At 33.8% G+C, this 26,001-nt stretch overlaps 2 protein-coding genes across 3 annotated transcripts in view; both read left to right on the forward strand.

Annotated features, from left to right (window-relative positions):
- LOC111045510 (neurobeachin-like protein 1) overlaps positions 1 to 26,001 on the forward strand; it is a 400,901-nt gene that overhangs the window by 278,550 nt on the left and 96,350 nt on the right. The gene's annotated exons all lie outside the window — the stretch shown is intronic.
- Positions 1 to 26,001, forward strand: part of LOC111045509 (cuticle protein 7) — a 62,140-nt gene that overhangs the window by 5,677 nt on the left and 30,462 nt on the right. The gene's annotated exons all lie outside the window — the stretch shown is intronic.

Here is a 26,001-nt window from a genome sequence, read left to right on the forward strand (position 1 = left end):
ATCGTTTTTCTTCTCTTCCTCTTCCTTTCTTTTCTACTTTTCTTCTCCCAATCAGTTTTGTTCTCTCCTTCCTCGTTTTCTCTTTGTTATCTCTACTTCTCATCTTCATCTCCTACTCCTTCTTTCTTTTTGTTCTCTTCCTCTCAATTTTCTATATCCTTCTTCATATTCACATTTCTGTTATTTATTCTTCTCATTCGTAAGTTCTTCTTCTCCTCACACTCTCTTCCATCTTTCTTGTCTCACACCTCCCTCGTCTCCTTGTACTCTTTCTATCTTGCTTTCCTTCTTTACCGCCTTCCTTTTTCTTCCTTTTTTGCGTATCTCTTCTCTCTCATCATCTTGCATCCAGCCTGCTCTTCTCCTCTCGCGATACCCGGTTTGTATTGATTTGACACCCGAGGCAATAGGCAGGCTTCAGTGATGGATGGCTGGAGTGAGAACAGTTTGATTTCTGTTTTTTTCAATCACCGATTGTTGTAATTGGTTCCCCAATTCGTAGTTCCCTCGATTCTTGCTCTGAGTCAAGATGAATTCGAAAATTTATGATTTCATTCAAACTATTCCAATTCGAAAATTTATGATTTCATTCAAACTATTCCAATAGTTAGAGCTGCAGATAGGAGAAACAGAAAATGATTCAATGTCATGGGAACTGGAAAAAATATACGATAAGAATTCCTGCGCGTGCCTAATGTGACTTCATTTAATGATGTCGGGATATAAATTTTAATTTTTTTTTATAGGCCAAATAATTTAATCTCTATTCTATTGATGAATCAGAATCTATGGTGATTTGGGAATTAAAATCTGAATGATTGGAATTGTCGATATTACAAATGTATTTTTCTCAAATAGTATTAGCATGTTCTATAAAACTGTATCAATCATAGTAGTTTATTTTTCTCAAATAGTATTCGCATGTTCTATTAATGTATCAATCCACATGATCAATGAAAGGCCGCTAGGTATTCTGGGGCTTCATCCAAGAAAGTAGGAAAAAGAAACAATGCACTGCCGTACTAGGAAAATAAAAACTCCATAAACAGTCTAAAGGTTGAATGTGAAGCAGATTTGTAGAGTAGTTTAAACTTTAACCCAATCAGCAGAAATGTTAACCTTCTTTCTTCCATATCGACTCGTGCATTTTCAGTTGGATTAACGACTCTCGCTGCAAATCATAACACGATGCACGTTCAAATACATAACACTCATACTCCTTCCTTCTCTCTTTTCTTTCCTTCCAATCTTCTATTATGATCTCCTTCTTTATGGCGAATTATTGAGTTCACGTGCTGCAGTTATAATGTTCTGAGCTTACAAATTGAAGTGCACGTCTGGTACACTAATTTCATCATTTGCTGCTAGCATTTCATCCAAATCGAATGTTTTATGTTTGTTTCACCGTTATTGTTATTTACACTGCTATTAAATCAATTCGATTCACTCAATGAAATTGTCTGTGCTGTGCTAATCCTTCTATGGACCCTATTGGTAGTTAATCTGGTTGGAATAACTCTCATTCCTGAAATAACGTTTTGTTGGCTCATGAGGCTAGAATAAAATGTCAAAAAGTTTTCGATACAAACATTCATGCTAGGATATTAATTTTTATTTGATTCTGTCACTGCTGCATTCAACGAAACTTTTTTTTAATTACCTTGAGGATATCAGACTTTAGTATTTTGAGCTTACTGCACATTACGTTTCACTACTTGAGTTGAGTGTAACCGATGAGTTCATTGCATCCTGGAGCGTTCTTTGCACTGATTTTCTATTCATGAATGCACCTTGCTCAACTCCAATAACCATGACATTTGCAACCTACTATTGTCCTTTTTAGGCTACTCTCTTGTACGAAAATAAAGCAATGCACCTTTTATGCAACCATTAAATTTTCGAATAATTGCTTAGTGTTAACACTCTCAGTACCCTTTTCCACTCCCACTCTACTGCCCAACACTCTTGAAGCAATTTAATATCCCAAACCACCCCGTTTAGAAGAGACTCATAAATTTATAAGTGCATCTCGACGCTCCTCTTATTGTGCTGGCAGCTGCGATCTTGAACCACATCTATAAATCATCTTATCTCCATCTATTCAGACATTTATTGGACATTGTCAGCTTCTTGTTGTCCCATCTATGATGTGCATTGTTTAAGTTTCTGTAATTTATTATTCCGAAACTAGAGTTACATTTGATACAATTGTAGACTATTGACATTGATAACTAAAATCTACTACTATAACATGGGAGTATATCTATCACTATTCATATTGAGTTTGTATTATTGATTCTTTATTGAATAAGAATTCATTTGTAGAGAACTTGATGTAGTCTACAGCTCTTCATTGTTTCAGGAGAGAAATGATCTGTTAGGTTTTTGTTAGCTTGGATTATTATAATATTAATCGCGATTATAAATCTTGAAACTCACTATGCGGAAATAAATGTATTATTTCTCTTCTCGTTTGAAAATATCATAATTGTTTCGATAAGGCTCTTGATGGAATATTTGAAGATTCCTAAAAATTCAATAAAGAAAATCATTATATATTATTTTCTACGTATTTCGTTATTCTAATTTTACGTGAATATGGAAAAATGTGTCAAGTTTCCATGTTCTCTTTAAGAATATGGTTACGAACAGAACGGTCAGGTTTCGGCTCTTTAGCTTCTGGGTTCGATTCTCTTCTCTTCACTCATCATCTATGTTTCCTCATCAATTTTTCATAGATTCACAAGTATCATACTCAATGAAAAATTGCCAGTGATAAAGTGGGTTTACCTACTAACTTATCATGAAGTATTCTATCATTTGCTTTCTATTTATCGATTCATATACTAATCGACTATCGACTTCACATACTTTGCCTACGTATACTTATTATAATAGCGCAGTTTTGTTATAACAGGCAATGAAATACACTATTCCTATGCTACTTGTGAAAATTATGAATACTAATTAAAAGCGCGTACCACTACTATTTTCGTGGACCGTGAAAACTGTTAACCAATGTTTGCAACGTGACTAGTAGCATCGATCAATGAACGCGTTGGAGCATTTCATTGGAAAACTATCGTTCAGTGCAGTTCCTGAGCCGGTGAGACCAGCTGTAATGTCAGGTTCAGTCGGTCTATTCGTTAGCCTTGAACGAAACGAATAGTAGTTGAGTAGCTTAGCGTGGGTGTCTGTGCTGGTACAAGTATCCAAATGTCATCATCGCCATCATCCGATTTGCTAGTTGTTCAACTTTATTTTTCTAATCTGATTGACCACTACGTTAGTGCAGAATATTACTATTGGGTAAAGATCTCCCAGTTTTTATGACAAGATCGATTGTACGAGAGCAGACGGATTGCATTATATAGATCACGTTTTGGATTGTAGAGAAAAGTTGAACTGAACAACTTATTTCATAACCTTTTAAATAATCATCTCATTTGGTGAGCTATTTGCAACTAACTGGAGAAACAGAATAATGTGATGAATTTATGTGTGTAGTTTTCAATGTATTGTTTCTGTATGGTGCGGCAATCTACGAGCTAAATTCATTTATTCAATTCTCTCAACTGCAGTACTTATAATGTACGGTAGAAATAGTTCAAGTGACTTCAAACCAATACCCTTCGAGGTGGTTTAGTTTAATACGAGTTGAAGATAATTTGTTCAGAAGTGCGGAGTTAGTTGAGTTGTATCATAAATCTCAACCGATGGCATGCAACCTTTTTGATTTTCTGCCTATCTGCCACCAACAAAAAATCATTTTCAATCACACACACAAACACACACACACACACACACACACACACACACACACACACACACACACACCTAGTTCGGTACTTGGTTTTCTTTTCACTTGAATTGGATTTTTACGTGAATTCGAAGCCGCAGAGGCTAGAGTATAAAAGAACGTTTCTGTTTTCTCAAAATAATCATGTTCATAAAATTTATATTTTGAATAAATAAAACTATGGAAACCAGGTCACATCTCAATACTTACAAACGATAAGACAAAGTAACAAAATCATAGTTTGATAGACAACTTTCAGATAGTAAAGGGGGAAATAATTTGAATAAAACATGATAATAAAGAGTTGAAATAGTTTGACTACAACATTTTCGGTCTTGATCCAGTTCTCAATTTTTGTTTTAAGTGCTTTAGAGGGTTTTATTTTTATAAAATGTTCTGGAATAATATTTATTAGTTTATTTACTATGTAGTTGAATTGTCTTCTGCATATTATAGTTAAGTCAGTTCGAGGAACAATATATCTGTTTGCAGATCTGAAAATATAATTAGTTTGATGCAGTGTAAAGATATCTGTATGATTGCTGATATATTTAATTAGATTTCTAATATATAGCTGTCTGACTGTCATAACTCCAAATTCCAGAAAAAGTTGGTGACTAGGGTATCGTCTGGGCACTCCCAAGGCTGCCTTGAGAATACCCTTTTGAATAACATTCAATTTTTTAAAATGTGCATTGAAAGCGCCACCCCACACCCTTATTCCATACTGGAAGACTGACTGAGCATATGCTAGGTATACCATTCTACTTAGACCTTTGTCTTTGAGTAAGCTCAAATTATTAAATTTGTGGATCATAAATTTCATTTTGCTACACATACTATTTATATGCTCATTCCATCTTAAATGAGGGTCCAGAGTGACACCTAAATACTTTGTTTTGGTCACGTTTTCTAAAACGGGACAAGGGCAAGGCAGTTGATTACGATTGCTACCGTTCTTGCCATACAGGCAATTTACATTGTGTACTCTTACTGCCTTTAATTGAAGTGTGATATCATCGGGTTGAGTTCTTGAGTTTGGTGAAAAAGTCATATAAACGCTCTTCGAGTAATTTAGTGTCAACGCATTTCTAACAAGCCACACTCTCATACCAGCTAGTCCGATGTTGGTTAAGGATATCACGTTGTCCCATGAAGTCCCCGTAAAAACCAATGCAGTATCATCAGCATATGACAAAACTCTACATCCCTTGATAGGAAGACTTAATAGATCATTTATATAAACTAAAAATAAAATCGGAGAAAGAACTGTACCCTGGGGTAAGCCGAATCCTGTTAAAGTTACTTTGCTCTCTTTTCCATTCAGAGTTATAATTTGTATTCTGTTCCCCAAATAACCAGCAATGAGCTTCAAGACCGGACCACGAAATCCATATTTTTCAAGTTTTTCAAGCAGGTTGATATGTGGGACAGTATCAAATGCTTTGGCTAAGCCCAGAAACACAGCCAAAGATTTTTTGTTTGTGTTGAAATTAGATGTTATTTCTTTTACAAGTTCAGTCATGGCATCCTCAGTACTCTTATTTTCTTGGAAGGCATATTGCTACTGGTTTATTAAATTGAACTTTTTTGAATATGAGACAACCTGTTCTTTTATTATTTTTCAAAAACTTTGGATAAATTACTTATGAGACTTATTGGACGATAATTGGATTCTTCTTGTCCCCAGATTTATGCAATGGGATTATGTTTGCAATTTTAAAGTGACTTGGGAAATGTCCAGTTTCCATACATCTATTAAAAATTAATTTCAGGGGCTGAGCTATAAAAGTTGCTATTCTTTTTAAACAAAAACTACTTAAATTATCAAACCCAGAGGATGCACCATTTTTTAAATTATTTATTTGTTTTATAACTTCTTGTGAACTTGTAGGATGCATAAAAAAAGAGTTCACAAGGCGGAAATTAGAAACAGCAGTGGTTTCCAGATAAGGAAGATTTTCATTTTCTTTGAAGACTCTCTTCGCGTAAGACTTTCCCACATCTGAAAAATAATTATTTAGTAGTTCAGGATCAATACCAGGCAGAACTTTTTGGCGTTTACTGTTTAATATTTCTTGAATGCAGTTCCATACCTTTTTATTGTTCCCTTCACATGATTTTAATTTGTTCTTATAAAAGTCGATTTTTGCTGATTTGATAAGTTTATTTAGTAAATTTCCATAGACTCTATAATTTTCTCTCAACGTGACATTAAAAGGTTGTTTTTTCAAAGTATTATGCATTTTGTCTCTTATTCTTATTGAATTCACCAAGCCTGAACTTATCCATTCCTTTAGAGGTCTAGATTTACTTTTCAACTTTATTTGATGAGTTGATAGTTTTATATAAGATAACAACTTTTTTACGAATCGGTTAACTATGTCATCCAAGTCAGTAGAGGCGTCCATATTAGAAAGTTCTTCAGCCCATGTTTCCTCCTTCAACAAATCAATGAGTTTGAAATAATTTATTTTTTCTTTGTAATGATTTAAGTTGTTTGGTTTATTAGGTGCCTGTTTGTTTATATTAATATGGAGAGCTATACAAAAATGATCGGTTATAGAAGTTTTATGAATTATTCCTAGAATGTTTTCTTCCCCAATTTTCGGACCTTTGTAAAAAATGTGATCAATACAGGTTTCAGAATTATCATTTACTCGTGTTGGCTTGTTTATGAACGACTTGAGACCGTTTATTTGCATTAAACTGATATATTCATTTGAAGTTTTACTGTTTTGTTATAGATCGATATTCAAGTCACCCAGCAAAATAATTTCTTGTGTCTTATCAATGTCTCTCAGTTGCGCATCAAGATCAGATAAGAAAACATCAATGTCAGCGGCTGGAGATCTATACACTGCTATTAAATTTATAATTGAACCATTCATTTGTAATCTTATTGAAAAAGTATCTGCTCCCCTATTTACATGAGTGATTTCATCGAATAATATACAATTTTTTATAAAAACACATATACCATTACAGTTATTCAGATGACCGGTTACTTAGTGCAGTGAAACCATCTAAACTATAATCGAAGCTCTTATTCTCATTTATCCATGTCTCTGATAAAACTAGAATATCATAGTTTAGTTTACAATTTTGTAAAGTATAACAAAACTCATCAAAATTCTTTCCTATGCTTCTAATATTCATATGAATAACATTAATAAAATCATTGGAACCATCATCAAACTGATCGGGGTAAAAATTAACTATGTCATCATTCTCAAACGTACTGTAACATTCCAGATCTATCAAATCATCGAAGCTATAATTATTGTTATTAGTCATATAACTCGAATTAACTAAAATCGTAATATGAAATTGTATAATATAAGAGAAAAAAAATTAAGCAGAATGAAGAGTGAGGGGAGTAAAGAAAGAAAGTTATATGGAAAAAAATAGATAATATAGAAGATGTATTATACGAAGAACGTGAAAAAAATGGTGGGAAAAATGAAATAGACTTATTAATCCGAAATAAAAAAAAGTGAAAGAATGTATTGATTATCACAAAGATAAAAGAACAAATGACAATGAACCTATGCACTGTGCTTTTTTGTCATTACGGAAAAAATCAACCACCGTTGAATATGTCTAGATCTTCATGACAAGTAATTCTTTTTGTTCGCGACTTTTCGCTCTCTTTTACAAATATTTTACAGTCTTTGATCCAGACAAACATGAGTTTCTTTTTATTTCTCAATTCCTTGGCCTTCCCGAACAAACGCTTGAAGAATGGTGAAAGATGTTCGTTGATATAAATCTGATTGTTGGTCGGCGAATTGCAGATTTCCTTCAGCTTAATTCCCTTCTTCTGTTTTGCCGCCGCGAGCCATGCAGCCTTTTTCCTACGTGATGTGAATTTGACAATAATTGTAGTGTCTCCTTTTTTTGTTGGAACGCGATGCACCACCGAAACGTCCTCTTCTTTGAAATTTAGTTTGAGAGGCTTACTTAGGCGTTCGAGTACGTTTAAGAGATTTTCTCCTGTGGTTTCCGGGATTCCAACTATCTCCAAATTGTCGATTCTGCTTCTCTGATGTAATGAAATTATTTCTTGTTGTAATGAGCGTACATGATTTGTAGTTTCCGTGTTTTTCTTCTCCAAATCATCACACTTTAGTTTCAATTTGTTTTGTTCTGAAGCTAGATCATCAAGACGAGTTTTTATTCCATCGGTTATTGTGGTTAACGTATCTAATTTGGACGTTATATCCTTCCTCAATGACTCTACCTCCTGTCTTAACATAGTTATTAATTCAGATAATTGAAAATTTGAAGAGTCACACTGACCTGTGTTTTTGTTTACAGAGCACTTACAGTCATCGCACTTCCACACAGCTTTGTTCTGGGCACTCATTTTTTTGAAGTTTTTTAGTTCAATTCTTGTACACGTGGGGTGGAAGGTTTTACCACATTCACTACATCGAATTTCGTCACAATCACCAGTAAACTTTTTTTCACATTTAAAGCAATGCGACATGATTTCAGTTGACTTTATAGGTTAAAGGAAAGTTATTTACGAGAAAGATGAGCACAGTTGCACCGGTTCGATTAGACAACGACGGCTACCTTTCTCATCGAGCGCTCGACTGATACTCATGATTTTCTGCCTATCTGCCACCAACAAAAAAATCGTTTTCAATCACACACACAAACACACACACACACACACACACACACACACACACACACACACACACACACACACACACACACACACACACACACACACCTAGTTCGGTACTTGGTTTTCTTTTCACTTGAATTGGATTTTTACGTGAATTCGAAGCCGCAGAGGCTAGAGTATAAAAGAACGTTTCTGTTTTCTCAAAATAATCATGTTCATAAAATTTATATTTTGAATAAAAAACAGTATTTTTTTTTCATTTTCAGGTACGTTAATCAACTCTGATTGGAGAACTACAAAACATTAAATTCGCAGGTAAATTGTTACAAACAAAACTGAATTGTTAAAGTATTTCCTTATCTTCCCTTTTTCTCCTACCAATACTCTTTTTAAGAGTGAGAAATCAACGCTTTGCCAATTTTATTTTTCATTTGTACATTCAGCTTTTCCAAATTCGGCTTTTCAATTCATCAGTGTTGAGAAGCATAATTAAGCTACTCAAAAGATGAGTTTTTATGAAATTTGTTTCTTATTTGACTCAACCTATTAATTTGAAATGCATTATGTGATCTATTTCTCATATGTTTTTTATTCTGACAAATGAAGTATATTTTCATTATTATCATAATTTATTACCTATTCCGAAAAATTTTCATCCAGTAAAAAAACAAGCTTTCAAGTTTTAGGGCTGTAGAGAATTTTACCTCACTTTGAGAATATTCATCTGTTTGTTCAAAACTCAACTATGGTTTCAGGATTTTGGTAAGTTTTCATGGTAGGGTTTAGGTTTAAATGGAATTGTCCCTATTCACAGTTTACAATAATGATGTAGGCTAGCCCAACATGGATACTCATCATGTGAGCACGGTTGTCAAGGTGAGTGTTTTGGCAACAAACTGTTTAGGAAAAGATAACAAGTTAGAGTTTTATGAGGAACGTTCCAAATCGATGTAGTATTTTATTTTTATCTTGTTCAATATTGTAAACTTTTGATGAATAAAGTGTTAATTTACAAAAGCACATTTATAACAATAATTACAGCGTTCTTCTGCTACATAATCTTCGATGAAGTTGAGACATTATGTTTGAATAACTCTAACGATTATTACAATATTATTTCTAATCAACCCAGTGTAAATTTTGATATAATTCATAGTAATATCAGATTCATTGGGAAGAATTTAGACGAGTTCTGTTTAGAATTTGCTAATGTATTGCCATTTATAGACATGATTGTATTATCTGAGACGGGTCACCAAGGTGTTAGGCCCATAGGGTGTGATATACCTGGTTTTAATCAGTACTATTCAATGAATCACACAAATAGAAATGGGGGTGTAGTAGTTTACTTGAAAAAAGATTATGATCATGTTCATGTGCGGGAATGCACAATAGTTGGGGCTAGTTGTCTCGTGATAGAGCTGAAAATTTTTGAGGAGGAGTGGGTTATTGTTTGTGCTTACAGATCACCTAATGATAATTGCCAGGACTTTGTTAACTCTTTAGCTGAGCTGCTTTCGAATTTAAATTTAGGAAAAAATATTATATTTGTAGGAGATATAAATATTGATATCTTGAATAATAGAAATATCATCCACACTGAATCTTATTTGAATTTATTGAACGAAATGGGCTTATATCTTATGTGAATTGTTTTACAAGGGTTCCATTTCAGGGAACACCTTCGTGTATAGATCATTATTTCGGTAATGTTCACACTAATAAGCACATTGAACCCATGGTATTGAAGACTTGTATTACTGATCACTATGTTACTTCTCTTAGGGTTCGTTGTGAAATAGACTTGACTAACAATGCTGCTCAGTTGCCACTTGTTGCCACCAGGCTCGATTATGATAGGCTTTTGTCTCTTATCCAGTCTGAGGGCTGGCAGTCTGTATTTTCTAGTAGGGATGTTAATGTTTCAACAGATAACTTTGTAGCAACTCTACAAAGCTATATTGAAAAATCCACTACAAATGTAGCCAAATCTAGTTCGAGGTTTAAAAAAATCAAGCCATGGATTACTCAAGGTTTAGTATTTTCTATTAGAAGAAAGCAAGCTCTATTTAACAAATGTAAAAAGGAACCATTCAATTTAAATCTGAGAAACTATTTTAGAAGTTATCGAAATAGATTGACAGTCCTTATTAGAGAAGCTAAACGATTGTATTATAGCAGAACAATTGAGGAGGCTGGAAATGATGTAAAACGGACTTGGAATGTAGTTAGGGAGGTAGCTGGTTGTAAAATAAGGAAGGAGTGTTTGGGAGAAATTGAAATTGATGGTAATGTCTATAGTGCTAGGGATAATCCCAATATATGTGCTAATGCTTTTAACGATTTTTTCATCTCTATAGGAGAGAAAATGGTACAAAATATTCCTAGTGAGCCTGGTGATGATTTGCAACCAGACAATCCCCACAATCCGCAAGATTATTTTACTTTTCAATATGTATCAGACAGAGACTGAGGTTGTGGAGGCGATCGAGAGTCTTAGAGGTGCATCTGGGCCTGGTCATGATGGCATCACTGTATCTGTTTTAAAATCTGTTAAAAGTATTGTTGCCTCTCCACTCAAACACATTATTAATGTAAGTTTTGAACAAGGTATTTTTCCAGATTCTTTTAAAACAACTGTAGTAAAACCAATATTCAAATCACAAGACAAAAGGAAAATTACCAACTATAGACCTATAAGTTTACTTTCGAATTTGGCTAAAATAATTGAAAAATGTGTAAAGAGACAGCTACATAAATTTTTGGAAGTGAATAATATTCTGTCAAAAAATCAATTTGGTTTTAGAGAGGGGATGGGAACACAGGAAGCAATTGCTGCTTTTGTTCAAGAAACAATCTTAAACTTGGATGTAGGTAGGAGACAAATAGCTATTTTTCTTGATCTTGCAAAAGCCTTTGATACAGTTTGCCATGATCGTCTACTTGATTGTCTCCGTAGCCTTGGTCTTGAGGATGTGGCACTGGGATGGTTTTGCAGTTATTTAAAGAATAGGCAACAATGTGTTAGAGTCAATAACACTGTTAGTGAATATAAATCTGTTAAAATGGGAATCCCGCAGGGAACAGTGATTGGACCTTGCCTCTTCCTGATCTATATTAATGAATTTTGTAACCTTAATTTAATCAATGGGAAAATATTGTCATTTGCAGACGATGCAGTTTTAATTTTTCATGAAGAAAACTGGGCTAGCACATATGACTCAGCTGCTAGGGGACTGGGAGAAGTAAAAAAATGGCTTGATAGAAGAAAACTGACTCTGAATTTGTCCAAAACAAAATACATCTCTTTTTCCTTGAATATACAGAATCAGCCAGTTAATATGTCACTTGTTTTGCATTCTCCAAATTGTCTTAGTCATGTAGATTTAGGGTGTTCAGTTAATTGTAATAAAATAGAGAAGGTTAGCAGTATCAGATATCTTGGAGTAATGGTTGATCAGCATTTAAAGTGGGATGTACATTTGTCGCAGCTTACTACACGATCTAGAAAACTTATTTATTTATTTGTGAAATTATGTTCTGTTTTGCCTATGAAAGTCATGAAGATGGTGTATTATGCACTGGCACAGTCATTGCTCCAATATGGTATTGTGGGTTGGGGTGGTGCATATACAAATGTTCTAAAACCAGTAAAAACAATACAAAATTTAATATTAAAAATTATTCTGAAAAAGAATAGAATGTATTCGAAAAGATTGGCTTTTTTGGAATTTTCAGTTCTACCGATTAGACAGATATACCTGAAACACATCATATAATATTATAAGAAGCTATCACTTTTTCATTTCATTAATAGAACGGATTGTGCTATTACAAGACGGGAGGAGTCAGGTCTGGTTACTGTTCCTAGATTATTGACTACTGCTGGTCAGCGTAGCTTCACATATTTATCTCCATTATTTTTTAATATTCTTCCAAGTAATTTGAGAGTTTTACTCGCCCAAAAAAACTTTGTACTACATTTGAAAAAGTATTGTAAAGTATCGAATTTGGGTAGATAAAAATCCCTAACCGAAATAGTAATAGGTCTGAAAATAAAGTAACTGGCTAATATTGCCAAATAGATAATAACTAAGATTAGATAGCATCAGCTTGTTCTGGCTAAATGGTACAAAAACCTAAAAAGGATTTGAAGGAATTTTATTGCTCATAAATAGATTATTATATAAAATATTTGAAGATTGAGGTTATGTACATGTATTCACGGATTGGTGACCTAGAGATCGATCAAACCGAGAAACGTAGAATCTGACCAAAACCCCTTGGCAGAGCTTTATTGCAATCAGATGGTGTGCAATGTGAAAAAACACCTGATCACGTGGCTAATTATTAAGTAGCATGGAATTAATATTAATGTATAGAATATTAGCTAGCATGTAAAGAGCATAAATAAAAAACCAAATAAAAATAATTTAATGTATTCAGGAAATAAGAGGTACCAGGCGCATGAATACCGAATAAAATTTGCATGCACCAATAGTAAAACGGCAGTTAATAGGCGGCAATTGTAGGCCAATTCAAAAATATTTATATATATTTCTATAAATGTTCGGAATCTATGTTGAATTGTTATATAGTCTATGTTATCGATATGGCTCGAAAGCAAAGAAATTATTAATCATACAATCTAAGCAATATTTTGGCATTTTTTGTAAGATCTATTTGAACCTAAATGGCGGAGGACTAAGATATTTAAATTTTATGCTAATTTGAAAGTCGGAAATAGGATCTGTAAAACTTGAAAAGGAGAACCAGCACTCGCCAGCCAAATGCCACCATAAGAGGACCCCAAATATTTTAGAGCGTAGTACCTTACTAATGATTTTGTAAAAGTTAAAGTTAAATCAAATTATTAAATTTCTTAAAAGACTTCGTGATGCTATTGTGAAGCAGAAGTCATTTTCATTTTTAATTAAATTTATAACCCCTTGGAGGAGACGATTCCGGCTACCATATTCCCGGACCACATGGAGTTGGATCGACATCGGCGGCTTACAAGAAGATTTTCGACACGTGAGTGATAAATTTGAATTAGTGATGGGCGCCCTAGTGCTTCGAATTAATCTGATGATCAAAGCTAGCTCGCCGAAAGGGTTTTTATTATAAATTAAGAAATTAATAAGAGTAATACTTGCGCAAGTAAAATTAGTATTAAAGGTATTTCATTGAAAGAAAAATATAGATCAATATTTCAGAAATTTCTATTAAATCAAAGAAGTACAAAATCTAGGCTATTAAAACATATGCATATGATATTTAATTTTTGCAATATAATTTGCGATAGCTTATTTTTAGCTCTAATTCACTAGATGAATGGCTCTACCTATTCCGTCAGGTGCCGAATCTTGCACCCTGAGATAAAAAATATATATATTTGGATTATTAGAGGCTAATTCATCAAGCTGATCTTAAAGCACACATTTTTAATTGAATTGTCCAAGTCGACAAGTATTAGCAAGCGCATATCGCAGCTACATGCAAAAGAATGCATATGATTTTAAGATAAAGGCACATGGTAATGATTCGTGCCATAAATCTAGAATATAAAGTTTAGCCTGTGATATTTTATTGATTTCAATTATTGTTCTATTTTTATATTATATTTTTTTTTTATCGCTCTTTATATATTTTTTGCCTCGATTTATTTTTTGCATTATTTGTTTAATATATGTATGAAACGTTCATGGTGTGCAATTTATTTTTTATTCCTCAACACTATAGTATAAGTATCATATTTATATATATTTATTATTTATTGAATTACAAGAGTTATAGGAGAAGCCATACCTAGGCCTATCAAGATTTTTGAGACTGAATACTATTAGAAAACCACGACCTAGTTATATAATTATATCAAATCTCATGCTTTACCGACTGATGCCAAGCAGGAGGCTAATCGTTATTTAAATATAAATAATAACGTGACATAAAGACATGCCGTACCAACGTGGGACTGATGATGAGAGCCAAGCTCATTGAATAATTATTTGAAATTAAGTCAATAACCATATTGAAAATTATAGATAACTTATACGAGTTTTGAGGAAAACTGGCGAAGGGGAATTTGTATTACTTTTTGGGGAATCAATAGCTTTAAATAAAGAGAAATTATATGTTTTAAAGAAAATTTTATATTATTAGTACTGTAAAAAAAAAAAAAAAAAAAAAAAAATACATGTTTATAGAGAGAGATTATATTTTATAAGCCTAAACTGCTATTACTTTCTAGTCAAAAATATATTATGTGTTTAAGCCGGTTGGAAAATAAGTCACAGCCTGTAAACTAGCCAAGAATAAATTAAAACAAAACATTGGGGGCGCTAGAGCATTATAAAAAACTTAAGTATAAATACCTTGTTGTATGAGTATCCAAACACTTTACACATCACTGTTTCACTGTAAGTCCCGGTTTGTGTCTCTTTTTTAAGCATTTTCGCTTATCATTTTTATCACTGTTTAATTAGCATTTATCATATTTGACATAATGAATCACACTCCCGCAAACTCTGAAGTTTCATATATGTACGGCGGTTGCACAGATCCCACTTTGTCGACTCCAAGCACATCAAACCCCACCACGGTAGATGCCAATACGCCACGAGAAAGGGAACCAGGAAGCGTCGGGTCGATAGTCTTCGATCCACCAGGTCTGCAACCTCTATCATCCACTCGAATCGACGCCGCTGACACACCATTGAATCAACGGATAGTAGAGATCAACTTTGAAGGGGGCGAGGAGCAGCCTGCAGAACCCGCATCGCCGGAGGCCGAGTCACACCTGAGCAAACAAAGTATATTTTCAATCACAGAGTTAGATCCGCTTCAAAAGGTAATAATGGAACAAACTAGCAGTACTTTCAATATTATGTTACAAAAAACAATGGATAATATGATGCAGGAGATTAAAAAAGAGATTGCTACAGTAAAAGAGGAAAATAAACAAACAGTGGAACAGGGCATGAAAGAGACCGCAGGCGCTATAAAATCACTAGAACAACGGTTGGATAATATTGAAACTAAAGTAGAGAATCATAGGGAAGAATTAAAAGCAATGATAACCCTACAAAAAGAAAGTCAGGATAAAGTTACGGCAGGATTATCGGAAAGGTTGGATACGGTTACATGTGAACTCAATGAAAGGATAGATAACCTAACCATACAAATCACTACACCCATTCAGGATATAACCAATAACATTAAGGCCGATTGCCACCAAGAAATCCAAAAACAAATTACCGTTGCCAATCAAAACTTAACAACTACAGTTGACAAAAATATTAACATTATTAAAGAAATACAAAATAAACAGATTAATACGTCCACAAAAATGAACCAACTGCAAGGTAGCATCAACCAAAATACAGAAACCTGTAAAGCTTTAAACGGAACTCTACTAATTCAAAAATCCACTCTGACTCAATTAAATCAAGAAATAAACGCAAATAAAATTACACAGAATAGTCAATGGCAGATAACACAGGAAAAAATAACAGCATTAGAAAATCATATTCAACAACGACCTCAAGGGATTCAAACAGACAACCTCAACGTACATAGTATATTACAAGGACTAGGAAAATTTGATAATACTGATCGCCATTTGCAACCTCAACCATTCATTGATCAGATAAAATTAGTACAAACTCTTGCACCTACCTCTTGGAATTTTTGGCGTCTTCGTTTGACTAATTTATTGATTGGCGAACCCCTGATGTTCTTTCGGAGTAGAGCCCATGAATTTACATCATTGGATGAGTTTGTAGCTGTCTTCCTGGAACAGTATTGGAGCAGAAGTAAACAGTTGGACGTGCTAGCGGACATCATATCATGCGATTTCAACCCTAACTTAGACGGTGCATGTACCACTTTCGTCACTGCCCTACAGTTTAAAAATTCTCAATTGAGCGAGCCCATTAACGAATCGGCATTAGCAAGTATTATTTTAAAGAAGCTACCGTATCAAGTTAGAATGGCACTCGCCACACAACCCATCACTGATTGCAAGCAGCTGATAAATCATTTATATGGCATACAGTCTGCGATGGCAATATCAAACCACCGTTCAGACCAGAGATACGCACCAAATCAACATAACTCAAAATTTAATCAGTATAACAGCCAAAATTATGAACCGGTATCATATGATCGCTACCGATCTGCTCCTCAATTTGAACGCCGCTATGAGCACAGGCAAAATGGTAACTGGAATAATGAAAAATTTCAAAATCGCACAACCAACCACTATGCCCAGCAGAGCAATCGTAAGAATCACTATGATGGCCGTGATCGATTAAACTCACATAATAATCACACACAAAATAATTACAACAGAAATTATAAACCGCCACCTCAACAAGTAAGCACAAATTATACTTTAGCGCATGCAACAGGATTAAATCAACAAAAAACACAAGATAACCCACCACCAGACACACAGGAGCCCATACCAGACAGCCTACCACAAAAAACCGCCGCCCACCATGCACCAAAAACCAGCCGCAAGCAACAACCCATTTTAAGTATATTGTTTCCCGCCGAAGACCCATCACCGCAGGAAGAGCAGCCCGCACATCAAGAGACCGCCACCATACTACCTGTTTTGAATATCACCATGCACCCGCGCACAGAATCTATGTACCCATATCATTGTACCCCACCGAAGCAGACCAAGGACCCCATGGAAGAACGAGAGGACAGCATCCAGGACAAGAGGGGCGACCACCGCAAGGCCCGGAGACGCAAGCGCCCGAGGACACCGGACGGCCGACATCAGGACGGAGAGGACGGCATACGGGAGAAGAAGAAGATGCATCGCAAGGCCCGGAGGCGGAAGAAACGGAGGAACCGCGCGCACCGATGGAGGCCGCATGCACGGTTCAAACGCCCGAGAAGAACACCGGACCGGCACCGAGGAAGACAGGAAGCCGATAACCTGCATCCGCGGCACATACGCTTCAAGAGGGCCAATCAGCGATGTGACCGGCAAAATGGATCGAATGAATGGATTGAAAATGGAGCTGCTTACGAAACTACTATGGATTCATGTTGGATTAAAAATGAAACTGATAGAACTATTACGGATTCATGCATTGGCAACAATACAGTGGACTACTTGGGGAGATTAATTATGGATAAACGGTGTTTGAGAAGATTGGAAGAATTAAAAAATAATATTAAGAAAGTGAAAGTACCTGGATATTATGCTATTGAAAAGATGATAAATGTTTGGATATGGTGTTTAATGTTTGTTATAATGGCTGTGATATTAATAAAAGATTGTGTTGTGGATAAGATGGAAAATATTGTATTATTATTGATAAATGAAACTACTATTGATAATTGGAAATTTAATATTATAAGAATGTTTATTGTTGCAAGCCTAATGAGTTATAATGAGCCGAAATCAAGAGTATTAGATGAAAATAAGAGGAAAGGTGAATTAAAATTACAGGATGATGGGGAAAAGAATGGATTAAAAGGAATTATCATAAATGAAGCTTGGAATTATTTAAAGGAATACACCAGATACAAGGGCTTTAAATTTGAGATGAAAAAATTATCAATTAGGACAGTCTCAACAAACAACAACCGGACAGCAGATAACCGAACGGCCTACAGCAGTATAACTACAAAACAGAAAGTCAAAAGATACGGGAAAGCCACGAAATTTCTACAAACCACATCACAGAATTTGAAATAAATATGATAAGAAATCAAGGAAAACATTATTATCAAACCGATTACTAACCTTCCTTAATAAATTTAATCTTGGCATAGGACCGCATGGCAACAATCCAGTGTTTTAATTCCTTCCAGCCGTTAGAAGCCTGCAATAAGAAAAAGAATAATTTTTAATGTGTAATTAAATTAGCTACATCCACTAAAAAAGGACACAAGCGAGGATAGTATATTTAAAATTTGTAAATTACCTTTAAAGAGAAAAAAATGCAGCAGTTAGGTTAATTATGAAATTCGACAGCAAATTCTGTAGAATCAGTGACCAGCTGGGCAAGGCCACCTGAATCAAATATGTAATGCCTGCAAACATATGATTATAAAAAAGTATGGTTACCCCGAAAATTGTTATTTATCATTGTTATTTATTATTGTTATTTATCATATTTATTAATGTCGGTATATTTATTTATATGTTTTATATTTATTACTTTTAATTATGCCACGTTTGTTACCTGAAAAGACCTAAAGTGAATACAAGCTACCAAAAAACCAAAGAGCCATTAGCAAAGGAAAAGTATTGTACCTGATGTATAAAAAATTATTTATATTAAGACCTAAGAAATACTATAAGATATAAGCCCAGAAGTTTTGTGAATCGAAATTATTGTCTAAAAGGAATCATTTATGAGAATTATGAAATGTGTGTAGTTAGGTTGGCGGCCCTGCAAGCGGCGAATTTAAAAATTACTATGTTTTAAGTGTTGTCAGGAGGAGTGCGTTTAGAAGTTTATATTTATGATATTTTATGTGTGTTGAGGAGGAGAATTTGTTATTGTATTTGATAAAGGTATAAAGGAGATGCAGCAAATATGTCTGCGAACTGTGATAGAAGTATGAGAGTATAATTTATAAATAAAGTATAGTATATATCGATGTATTGAAGGGTGGGTTTTCATTAAAAACATTGTGATTCTCAAATATTTTGAATTCAAACCCAGGGGCGCGTGTAAAGTATCGAATTTGGGTAGATAAAAATCCCTAACCGAAATAGTAATAGGTCTGAAAATAAAGTAACTGGCTAATATCGCCAAATAGATAATAACTAAGATTAGATAGCATCAGCTTGTTCTGGCTAAATGGTACAAAAACCTAAAAAGGATTTGAAGGAATTTTATTGCTCATAAATAGCTTATTTTTAGCTCTAATTCACTAGATGAATGGCTCTACCTATTCCGTCAGGTGCCGAATCTTGCACCCTGAGATAAAAAATATATATATTTGGATTATTAGAGGCTAATTCATCAAGCTGATCTTAAAGCACACATTTTTAATTGAATTGTCCAAGTCGACAAGTATTAGCAAGCGCATATCGCAGCTACGTGCAACAGAATGCATATGATTTTAAGATAAAGGCGCATGGTAATGATTCGTGCCATAAATCTAGAATATAAAGTTTAGCCTGTGATATTTTATTGATTTCAATTATTGTTCTATTTTTATATTATATTTTTTTTTTATCGCTCTTTATATATTTTTTGCCTCGCTTTATTTTTTTGCATTATTTGTTTAATATATATATGAAACGTTCATGGTGTGCAATTTATTTTTTATTCCTCAACACTATAGTATAAGTATCATATTTATATATATTTATTATTTATTGAATTACAAGAGTTATAGGAGAAGCCATACCTAGGCCTAGAAAGATTTATGAGACTGAATACTATTAGAAAACCACGACCTAGTTATATAATTATATCAAATCTCATGCTTTACCGACTGATGCCAAGCAGGAGGCTAATCGTTATTTAAATATAAATAATAACGTGACAGTATCTGGTTAGCTCTCATGGCTGGGATAGTGCCGAGAATTTCTGGATTACATTAGTATAGTAATTATTCCAATTGAATAGATTTCATTTTGTACCACATCTTATATCATGTTATACACTGGGCTAGGCAATATCAGGTCATTATTATAATTTACAAATTTTGTTGCATCTAACACATATTGTATGTAAATATATTGATCTATTATAGCATCACTGATTTATCTTGTTTATTGAAAGGATTTGATTTTAGTTGTTAATGTATATACTGTAATGTTAATTAATAATAAGTAAGTAGTCAAGGTACGGCTGCTCCTTCCCCAAGCTCGAGCTTGCTCTTTTGGGGAAGTAGTTCCTTATGTTTATTTGTATTTCCTATTGATTCATTTTGTTGTTATATTTCTAATTGTGAATTATTGTAATGCTTTTTCAAGGAATAAATAAATAGATAAATAAAAATAAATAAATAAATAATCTGGTTACTTCATATCACTATGTTTGTTTGAAATTGGCTTTAACTCATTAGGTTCTTGTTCCAGTAAAGCTGAGCTTACACCAAAGTTATTAACAAAATGTTAATAACTTAATCCTCATAGATTCTATTGGATTGAACGGAACTTGACAAACACATAATGTTCATCATGTGTATGATAAGTTATGTTCAATCTAATAGATACTATAACGATTAAGCTATTATCATTTTGCTAATAACTTTGGTGTAAACGCAGCTTAATTCTTACCCAGTTAATACATCAACATCATTTTTTTATTATGAGTATCAATTTATAGATTACATCATTTTTTTATTATGTGTACCAATTTATAAGTGATATATTAGAACGTCAAGTAGAATAGAAATATGATTTAAGTTATTCCGTTTCTTTTCGCTATTAACCGGTCTCTCACGATTTCCTGGACTTGAAATTAGCAACGCCATCTGCAGACATTAAAAGCTGACAACTATTCAGATGAATATTGAAGCGTCTGCATTTCTTGGTGTTGACAAATGGTACAGCTAACATTTTTGTAAATGTGAAGGTCTCTTGTTCGAGCTAATTACTGATTTAAGTGCACTTTTTTGAGTTGTAGTCAATCATCTCATCAATCAAGATTAAGGGGGCTGATTTCTCGTAATAGCAAGTTCAAGTCTTCCATTTGTTCTATTGATGGATCTTTTTTTCTGTTCTGTCGATAAAGGAAACACACTTTTGTTATCATACAAAAGTGATTTGTATAATCGTATAGAACAAAGCGGTTTAATAACAGTTTTCTATCCATAACACTTTGTACTGAACCCTATATGAAGTATACAACAAAATTCACTGTCACAACAAATGAAATTCACAAATTGGTTTATCAATGATTAAAAGAGATTAGTATAAAAAGAAAAGAGGATTATTGTGCTTTGAAGATCACATGTACCTGGGATAGGATCCATCTATTGCTAGGGATGTCACTCAAATAGGTCATAGACTTGTACACGTGTAATAATTTGTAGGTTGATGTTGAGGATGAATGGGTCCATAGTTCAAGTTGAGACCACCAGAGAGTGATTTTAAAGCTTTTAACTGTCTGCTATCAGAGATACCCTATCAATGGTAGAACTGATCGAACGAGGTCCTTATTTTTCTTTGCGATTATATGGGCTTTATTGTGAGGACAACTATTTGAATCAATTTTGATTTATTCAATTTATTAAATTATAGACAGAATAAAATCAGTTAACGCTTGAAGAATTAAGCTGCGTTTACACCGGAGTTAATAACAAATGTTTTCAACATTTTTGTTATTAACTGATGTTGGTAACAAAAGTCATTAACATGTTAATAACATTTTATTTTAGCTGCTAGTTTTGATATCAAAAAGTTGATAACTTTTCAGTCAGCTGTATTTAATATATCATTGAAAGAAATCAATCATCTGAAAGAATGAAAAGTCGGGATCTTCCCAGCGGTATAATTCCCACAAGCTCTAGCAAGAATTTCAAAGTCACTCCATATCAACGCTCATGGAGTTCTAGATGAGACAATGATGCGAGATGATGACGCTGTTCTCGCTGCAGCTGCGTGCGTTTGTTTTGGCTACCTCTGCTCAAAGGGGACGTAGGAGATATTGGGTTAGACCGTCCCTCAGAGCAAGGACTGTGTACAGTGGGAGTGCTATGTTAAAAGATCTGCATGAAGATGATCGTGACCCTCTTTCAGACGAGCTAAGGTGCGACGGAAGCATTAAGAATTTCCTCCGCATGACCAGCTGTGATGTTGAGTGGTTGATCGGACAACCGGGGCACAGAATTGGGAAAAAGGACACCATCTACAGAAAATCCATTCCAGTGAAAGAAAGACTTGCAGTCACTTTGCGGTTTTTAGCCACAGGGGACTCGTTTAAGAGTTTAGGATATTTATTTAAAATATAGAAATATCTAAAACACGCATTAGTCGGGTCCCATAGCACCGGGTGCTCACGATAGAGCGTTATCAAATTAATTACTTGATCCTGCTTCCATTCACCTTCCATTCTATTTATTGAAAATATACAAAAACAGTCTGTTCAGGTCAGCAATAGATCTTCACATCCACAAAATAGACAAACACATGTGTTTACGTGCTTCACCTGCTGCTGTAGTTGGTAGGGAACACTAGCGCGCTATGTGTAGCAGTGTGCTGAGCGATGGGGTTGCGGGGAAGAGAGGAACCTGTTATTAACAAAAGTTACCCACTCTCGATGGATAACATAAATCTTGTTAATAACCAGGAATTTTCCGTTTAAAAGACAAGTTATTAACTTTTGTTAAGAGAAATTTTTGATGATTCAGTCAAGTTAATAACTCGCCTGTGTATGCAGCTTGTTGATATTCACTTCAAACAGTCAGCATTTCTTAATAATAGCATCAATACTCCCCATTAAAATAATGCTGACATATTGATGCGAATCTTGCTATATTCGATCAGATGTTAATGTTCATACACCTGTTTCAATTTAAATTATTTTGAAGAAATTTTTTATCCCGGCTTTTATATGAATACTCTCATTAAATGAAATCATATGGAAGTCAATAAATCATATTGATAACATAATCTTGTTAATAACAAGGAATTTTCTGTTAAAAACACAAGTTATTAACTTTTAAGAAGAATTTTTGACGATTCAGTCAAGTTGATAACTTTTGTTAATAGTAACTCGTGTTATTAACTCCGGTGTAAACGCAGCTTTAGTGTTTCCGAAAATTTCATGCGAATCCATATGACTGGATAATTATACTGTATTCAATTAATTGTCAGCACAGTTGATGCAGAGCAAGGTTGATAGTACCTTGGCTATGGAGATGTCAATTTCAATATTTTTCAATAATAATCCTTAAATTTGATGTTTGTGAACTCATATAACCCGAGCTACAATCATGCGGTACATTCACAACTCCATTAATGAATTCTCTCTTGTTCTTCAACTGAATCATCACTTTTGTTCCTTTTCAAGATCGTGACTGAATCATTTATCATGATCGATAATAGTTTAATTTTTTATCAGCATTATTTTATAACTGTATAGTACAACTTCTCTAGAATTAGTGAATGGAAGATCTCTGATTATCAGTTCTATGCCTTACTTAAGCCAAGCTGTTCTACGGCTATGAGCCACGAGAACTACTATAAATAATATTATATTCGTGATGTAGCCGGGAGACGTTCTAATCTAGTATTTTGACCGTAGATATAATGGGAGAAACTTATAACTAGACTTGTATCCTTATTCTGAAAAAGGGTGTTTCAAGAATGTTGTTGTTTTTATTCCAAATCAATGTACTTATTGTATAAGTATGACTCCTTGGTGATTGAGTAAGAGCAAAAAGAGAAGCATTATCGTTCGCATTATTTCACTTCAGAAGAAAGAAATTTCAAAAGCGGTTGAATTTAATATTATGAAGGAGTTTAATTCGGGGTTAGGTCAGAAACTTTTTGTGCACAAGGCTGGTGACATTTTTGATAAATATATATTATAGCATAGATTATCAAAGTTATAAGCAATTAAATTGTTCAAATTTATAAAGATTTTATTATTAATCATATTTTATTTATTCATCGTAGAAGTACCAGTAAGACCTTTCTTCAAGCACAAAATATAATGGATGATGATGATATAATGGAAAGCACTCACTTTTATAATGTTACTAGCAGGTGGCACCCCGTGCACTGGGAACATTTTGTGTTGTAAAATGCAATCTCAACCTCCTTATGTATAGCAAAAATAAAAAATAGAATAATTATTATGTCAAAAGTACGTTTTCGTCAAAAATCTTCATCGAAGTTGAAAATTTCCAGCAAAAAATGAGTTTGGTCTCGAACCCGAAACTAACCATGAATGGACGTCAGGCGTTTCACTAATTGAACTACTTGGAGAAAGATCTGTATGATTGAGCTTTTATAGTTGTGTGAACATTGAATAAATTTGCTTTAATTATTGAATAATTAGAATTAATGGATTAAAAACAATGAAAGAAGCCTATATCCATCCTCGGTAAATTCATAATCTTATTGTAAGTTAATCAGTTCATTAGTTGATGAGTGATAATGCGTCAATCGTGTATCACCTATCCCGTAAATGTCTAAAAATATAAGCAAATTCCTTTCCTAGACAAATAAGATTTAACTTGCATGTGAAGTGGCGCCCTCTTCTGGCAGTCTTTCCAACTGTTTGTCACACGTCCTACCAGTTTAAATGCAGGACATGTTCTGTTGTTAGATGACTACCATACTTCCTTTAGACTCATACCGTACTCCATTTAGAATCTATAACTTGAAAAAACATTCTATTCTTCAGCGAGTTATTCAATTGTATAATTTTATGTCTTTAAGTTCTTTATTCATTGTCGGTGGAATTGTAATTTAAAATTGTTTTCTAATGAGCAATTGAGGAATACTGGAACCTTATAGCGAGATTAAAATAGAATATTCTGTTTTAAGCAATAACATTGGCTTGAATGAATCATATAGAAATATGTTTATACTGCACAATGTTGGAAGTACCAAAGTAAATTCAATCAAATCCCAAATTCATAAATTTCTTTTTCCAACATCCAGAATGAGGATCATTTCAGTAATCCAAAGGGTTTGATCAATCCAATTTATTTATTAGCATTGATCAATTAAAGGCATTTATGCACAGCCTGATCTAATCTACTTTTGGTTCAAAATTGATAATGATAGCTAAAAACGAATTCCTATAATTCCACCATCAATAATTTCGGGTATTTTCTAGTCTAAGTGGATATAAAACAAATGGTAATGAATAGAAAGAAAATAGAAAAGGAAAGACAGGAATTTCATCAACGAAAGATATTTTATCAACAAATTAGAAGATGAGTAAAAGAAAATCAATCCAACACAATAGAACAATCTGATCGCTTTCAATTCGATCGGTTTTTCTATAGTTGAATTTCAATATAAAAACTAATTTGATAAAAGCTAAATAATTCAACACCTGTTATATTGTCTGTAGCGTTATCGTAATCGTAATTGAGACAGTGCTCCGATCGTTTTCTCTTATTATGAAACGCCTTCTAGTTGCCAATTGTTACTGATTTACATTCAATGTGTTATTGTGCGCCAGCCTAATCTAAACCTACCACAACGTGTCATGTCGCCACATAAGTCATTCTTTGAAAGTTATTGAAAGCTGTAAGCTCAACTTCATAACTGAAGTGCTTTATTATCATTAACCTTTACAGGAACAGTAGGCGGTCGAAGGAAGCGTTTAATAAATTCATAAATTGTTCGTCTGATTTATGTGAGCTTTTAAATTAGCATAAATCATAAACATACACTCATATTCGCCCCATCATTTTTTGACTTATCAGTTTGAGGCGGTGTTTTGACCATTGTTCATCCCAGTTTAGCGAATTTGAACGACTCAAGTCATTGAAGAATGTTCCCAATCTTACTTTTTCTTTTTCTTTAGGTAGATTATTGTTTCATGTTCATTATTCCTCGTGGTTTCAAGTGAGATTTTTAATATTTTCACAATTGTGATGAAAGTTT

The sequence above is a fragment of the Nilaparvata lugens genome, chromosome 7, assembly GCF_014356525.2.
Source record: "Nilaparvata lugens isolate BPH chromosome 7, ASM1435652v1, whole genome shotgun sequence".
Taxonomy (NCBI): domain Eukaryota; kingdom Metazoa; phylum Arthropoda; class Insecta; order Hemiptera; family Delphacidae; genus Nilaparvata; species Nilaparvata lugens.